Source organism: Priapulus caudatus, unplaced genomic scaffold (assembly GCF_000485595.1).
Source record: "Priapulus caudatus unplaced genomic scaffold, Priapulus_caudatus-5.0.1 Scaffold1714, whole genome shotgun sequence".
NCBI classification, from domain to species: Eukaryota; Metazoa; Priapulida; class Priapulimorpha; order Priapulimorphida; family Priapulidae; genus Priapulus; species Priapulus caudatus.
In genome coordinates this window covers 45,399-51,449 of record NW_014578775.1, presented here as the reverse complement: position 1 = coordinate 51,449, position 6,051 = coordinate 45,399, and positions in this window count along the sequence as shown.

The window sequence follows — 6,051 nt, the reverse complement described above, 5'->3', positions numbered from 1 at the left end:
GAGAGAGAGAGAGAGAGAGAGAGAGAGAGAGAGAGAGAGAGAGAGAGAGAAAGGCAGAGAGAGAGAGAGAAAATGGAATGGGAGAGAGAAAAAGGAAGAGAGAGAGAGAGATAAAGAGAGAGAGAGAGAGAGAGAGAGAGAGAGAGAAAGAAAGAGAGAAAGAGAGACTCAGGGATAGATAGAGATAGCGGCAGACAGTGAGATAAAGATAGAGGGGAGGAAGAGATAGGAAGAGACTACCTCCTAGAAACCTACTAGAAAATAACATTAAACTCAAAATAGAATACGGTGTCATAAATTTATTGCATCGAGCGAGCGTTCGAGGAAACGTCTCTTCCTCAGATAAAATATATGTAATTTATATACATATTTAAACATGTATGCGTATATATTTATCTATATATATATATATAGAGAGAGAGAGAGAAAGTAAAAACACACGAGCGTAGATATGAAAATAAATGTGAAATAATTTTATTCAGCCACTTTCGAGAATTATCTGTCTTCATCAGGCTATAATATGACAACCATAAAAACAACAAGTTGTCTATAAGTATAATATATATATATGTATATATATATATATATATATATATAATAACTTATATTCGTAGTTATATCAAGGGGATGCGGCTGATTTCGTTTTCAAATTTTCATAATGTGATTACCATAGTAGCTCTTTAATTTAGTGGGGAAATATCTGCGTCCTGTCACAGTATAAACATTACTTGGTACCTACTATGTATTAAATTTATGTTTTTCGTTTATCTTGTGCGGTAGCGTTGTTAGGATTGTTCGTGTAATATGTCGTAAACAATTATAAACCCCAGCATCTCTTACATCACTCATTGGCTGGTCACCAAGCCCTTAATTCAATCTATTAATTACGTGCCTCAATGAACTGTCTGCTTTGTACAAAATTAAACTAAAATGTTGTTGTTAGTGTTCTCACACATGCTCAAATTGGCGATTATTGTGTTATATCTCAATAATTTTTCGTAGTGTTATTTCGCCGTCAGTTGTAGACAGTTACAAAATAACAAAACAATAAATTTCAGTTTCATTTGATTTTAAGAAAAGATTCTTTTTCATCATCTTCTCCTTATTATTCTTGCTATTTATATTTATATTAGTTGTGGTTATATCATATAGGCCTATCTTTACATTTTATATCTTATATATCTTTATATCTTATATCTTATATCTTATATCTTATATCTTATATCTCATATATCTTTATATCTTATATGGGCACATACTTGGAAATAGTAGACGAAACAAAGAAACACGTAAAAAACAGAGTCAGTCAATCATTTCTGACGGCGAAGGGCTTGTAAATTTACAGCTACCTCTCATACTAATGCACCCATTCAAATAATAATAAGAGTAAATATTATTAGTACAATATTAATAATAATAATATAAATAATAACAATAATAGCAACATCAATAATTATAAGGTAGAAGAAAAAGGAAGAAAATAATAAGAATTCTAAAGGCGCGACACGTTGTTGCTACAACAAACAGCTGAACGCTGCTGTAGGGAACAGTGCAGCTGGCCGTTGCTAGGGGGCTCGCGTCTGCGCGTGGCGCCACAATGCCCCCTAGTTGCATAGCAACGCGGGATTGGGGAGTCACATACCCAGCATGGGTACAGCCGCAAGCACCAGAGAGAAAAGTAAGAAGGCGACAGCGGACGTCGCCCGCACCGCCGCCGTAGCGAAGGCATTCCAGAGGGGCAACAACAAGACGCCGACAGCACCGCCATCTACCAGCAAAGAATCGACAACTAACGAGAATGCTTTGCTGACGCGTCCCGTCTGGGCGGGTAACCTGGCTGAGAAGCTGGCAGGCAAGCAGGCAGGAGGAGGGGGCAAGCAGGCAGGAGAAGGGGGCAAGCAGGCAGGAGGGACACTAGACCCGAGCTCGGTCGGCTGGACGAAGATCAGCGCATGGACAGATTTTACCCGCATGCTGTCGCGTAAGAAGATCCCGAACTATCAACGTCCGCTCGTCTACGACCCGACGGAGAACCGCCACGCCGAGCCGCTAGGTGTCGCCGCCGCTGACTCAGCCGCAGAGATCGCCTACGTGGATCACGAGCTGTCGGCGCCGCCGCAGTACCACTACCACTCTCTGCTGCTGCCGGCGGCCGACGTTACTAGCGTCTGCGACTACTGCCACCACTACCAGAACAAGCGGCGAGTCTGCTGCCGCGTCTGCTTTGCCGCCTACCACGTCGACTGCCTGCGCGAGCGTCGGCAGGTCGTCGCCGACGACCCGTCGCTCGCCGTCGCCGACACGACGGTCGGCTGGAGTTGTCCGTCGTGCGAGAACGTCGTCGAGCTGCTGACGACCGACGAGTTGCTCTCCGTCACGCAGCAGTTCGACAGATACGATGCCGACCAGTCGGCGACCGTCGAGCTCGCAGAGTACGTTGGCTACCGCGAGCGACAACACCGCGCGCTCAACGACGGCGAGGAGCCGACGCACCGGAAGCGGGAGGAATTCGAAGCGGACTTCCGGCGAGCCGACCCGAACGGCGACGGCGTGATCACGTGGTGGGAGTTCGTGACGCCAGAGGCGCTGAAGCTTCTGCGCATGCGCCCCAAGCGGCGGCTCGTCGAGCTGCTGCAGCCGAACGAGGTGCTGCGCATGCGCAATATCTTCGAGCGTCGCGACACGCGGTCGGCAGGGGTCGTGTCGCGCGACGAGGCAGCCGCCGTGCTCGCAGAGTGGCGTGCCGGCCTCGCGCTGCCGACGCCGCCGCCGCCGTCGCCGACGACCGACGCCCGACCGGACGAACCGTCTCCGCGAGAGGGCGCCAGTTTGAGTAATCTCGAGTTCGTCACGTGGGATATGTTCATCGCCGACAACGCTGCTGCGATAATCGCCGCCAGGGTGAACAGTCCGGGAGCGCATGCGCGATATGTGCGGCAGTTACAGTGAAAAACGCCCTCCCTCCACACTCACTCACTCACTCACTCACTCACTCACTCACTCACTCACTCACTCACTCACTCACTCACTCACTCACTCACTCACTCACTCACTCACTCACTCACTCACTCACTCACTCACTCACTCACTCACTCACTCACTCTCACTCCCACTCACTCACTCACTCACTCACTCACTCACTCACTCACTCACTCACTCACTCACTCACTCACTCACTCACTCACTCACTCACTCACTCACGAGTGAGTGAGTGAGTGAGTGTGAGTGAGTAAGTCTCACTCAGCCACTCACCCACTCACTTACTCACTCACTCACTCACTCACTCACTCACTCACTCACTCACTCACTTACTCACTCACTCACTCACTCACTTACTCACTCACTCACTCACTCACTCACTTTCTTCCGTATTAAATATGAGACAGAAAGAAAGAAAGAGCGATAGCGAGAAAGAAAGAAAGAGAGGTGGAGAGAAGAAAGAGCAAGAGAGGGAGAGAAATGAAGAGAGGGCAGTATTTCGCAACAAACTACGAACTACATATATTATTATATTATTATATATTACTATATTATGTTCATATTACGGATAAGAAGATGGCGGACAGAGGATGGCGTCATCTGACACAGCAACCACTACACACCGTCAGAAGAACGCTCCTGTCCACGGAGAAGAACTTGTAAGCGGTGAGTCCGATGCTTGGCCCGGATAACTTCGTCGCAAACATGAGAATCTATATCAAATATAGTAATAACGATGAAACTTTATACGAAAATATTTATAAAATATATATCTAACGATAACGATAACGATAACGATAACGATAACGAAATGTTGCAGTGTAACGCTTCGTTTTAATGTGACCTAAACTTATGTAGCAGGCTGTGCAGGCACTGATGTGCGTCGTAGCATGTTACTTGAGCTATCGTGCACGCAATAATGTCTAATTGTACAAGAACGTACCTGCATTTTTTCATCGATTGGACCATCAAGCAAAGCTAGGTCGTTGCCGCGGCTAACGGACGGTGTGCCTGCATATGAGAAAATTTATTTATTTATTTATTAATAATTATTAGCAATTTACGACGTGAAAAATAAGTAAATAAATAAATAAATATATAAATAAATAAATAAATAAATAAATAAAAAAATAAAAAATAAATAAAATTAAAAAAAATATAATATATATATATATCATAGATTAGACATAAACTGCAGCTAACTCGGAGAAATCCCGTTGACCGATCGCCACAGATTTAAACTTGTTTTATTTCAGATCTTTGGAGTTTTCGTATCATACTTCGTTGTGCTTATACAGTTTTCGCCGTCAGTTGTCAGTGTTGGCGTTGTGGAGTACCATCCAGCTAACGGCACCGTGTAACTCCCCCCCCCCCGTGAAGAGACAACATGCGCGCGCAGCAATACCGTCTATGAAAGAAATGCAAGAAGTTTATTAGGGATTACACTGGACCACATGGAGATTCGTAGATACATATATATATTATATACGCCCAAAGCCATGGCACACTGTCTCTCTCACACACACGCGCGCGCGCATGCACACACACAGAGATCGTCACTCTCTCACTCATTCTCACTCCACTCAGCGTCCACCACATGTCACTCACGATCACTCACGGGTCACTCAACATCACTCACTCAACGTCATCCACTCACTCACTCACTCACTCACTCACTCAGCTCACTCACGTCACTCACTCAATCACTCACTCGACTCACCGCAACTCACTCACTCACTCACTCTCTCTCTCCTCTCTCTCACTCACATCCACTCACTCTCACTCACATCACATCACGTCATCTCCACTCCACTCACTCACGGTCATCACTGCACTCACTCACTCACTCACTCACTGCCTCTCACTCACAGTACGGTCAGCTCACTCACCTATCCTCACTCACTCACGTCAGCGGCACTATCACGGTCAACATCACTCACCACTCACTCGACTCACTCACTCACTCACTGCAGCTCAGCACTCACTCACAGATCAACTCACTCACGTCACTCAGCTCACGGGTCACACACTCACTCACTCACTCACTCTCTCTCTCTCACTCTCTTGGCTCTCAAAGCACTCATCTCTCTGCTCTCTCTCCACTCCTCACTCACTCAGCTCACATTCCTCTCACTCATCACAGCTCACTCACAGGTCACGTCACTTGCACTCACAACTGTCACTCACATCACTCACGTCACGTCACGTCACTCCACTCACTCAACATCACCCTACGACACGTCACTCGCCCATACTCACGTCACCCATCTAAGCCTATCCATCTAACACATGACGTAGAGGAGGAGCGCGCGGTAGTCGGTCAGACAATGTTTACTTATAACTGATGCTGAAATCGTGTCGTGTTTTTTTATCTGATTGGTTTTTATCTGTGTATGTCTGTTTGCTATTTAGTCCGCTGCGTGGCGCGGGTTGTTGTCTGTAGCGTGGCAGGTGCGTGTGTGTTGAGGCGGGAAGCCGCCTAAACCCCTCGCTTGCATAGTCGTAGCCGACGTTTATTCCGCACGCGTAAAAGCATCGGCGACAAAGGGCATTGAATCGCCGAGATGACAGCCTGTCCTGAGAGAACAGGCGCACACTCTAATGCATTAGGTGCGCAATAATACGTGTTGGCGTAATTCGACAGTGTCCTGACAACGGCGTCAGTCCTGCATTTCCGCTGCTGCTGCTGGCTAGCTCTGCTGCTGCTGCTGCCTGCTGCTGCTGCTGCTGCTACTGCTGCTGCTGCCTGCAAGGCTGCTGCTGGCCTCTGCATACCCGATCTGCTGCGCTGCTGGCTGCTGCTGGCGGCTGCTTCTGGCTGCTGCTGCTGGCTGCTGCTGCTGGCTGCTGTCTCTGCTCTGGCCTGCTGCTGTCTGTGCTGCTGCTGCTGTCTGGCTGCTACCTGCCTGCTGGCTGCTGCATGCTGCTGGGGCTGCTGCCTGCTGTTCTGCTGCTGCTGCTGGCTGGCTAGTTGGCTGGCTGCTACCTGCCTGCTGTCTGGCTGCTGCTGGCTGCTGCTGCTGTCTGCTGCATGGCTACTTGCTGCTGGCTGCTGCAGCTGCTGCTGCTGCT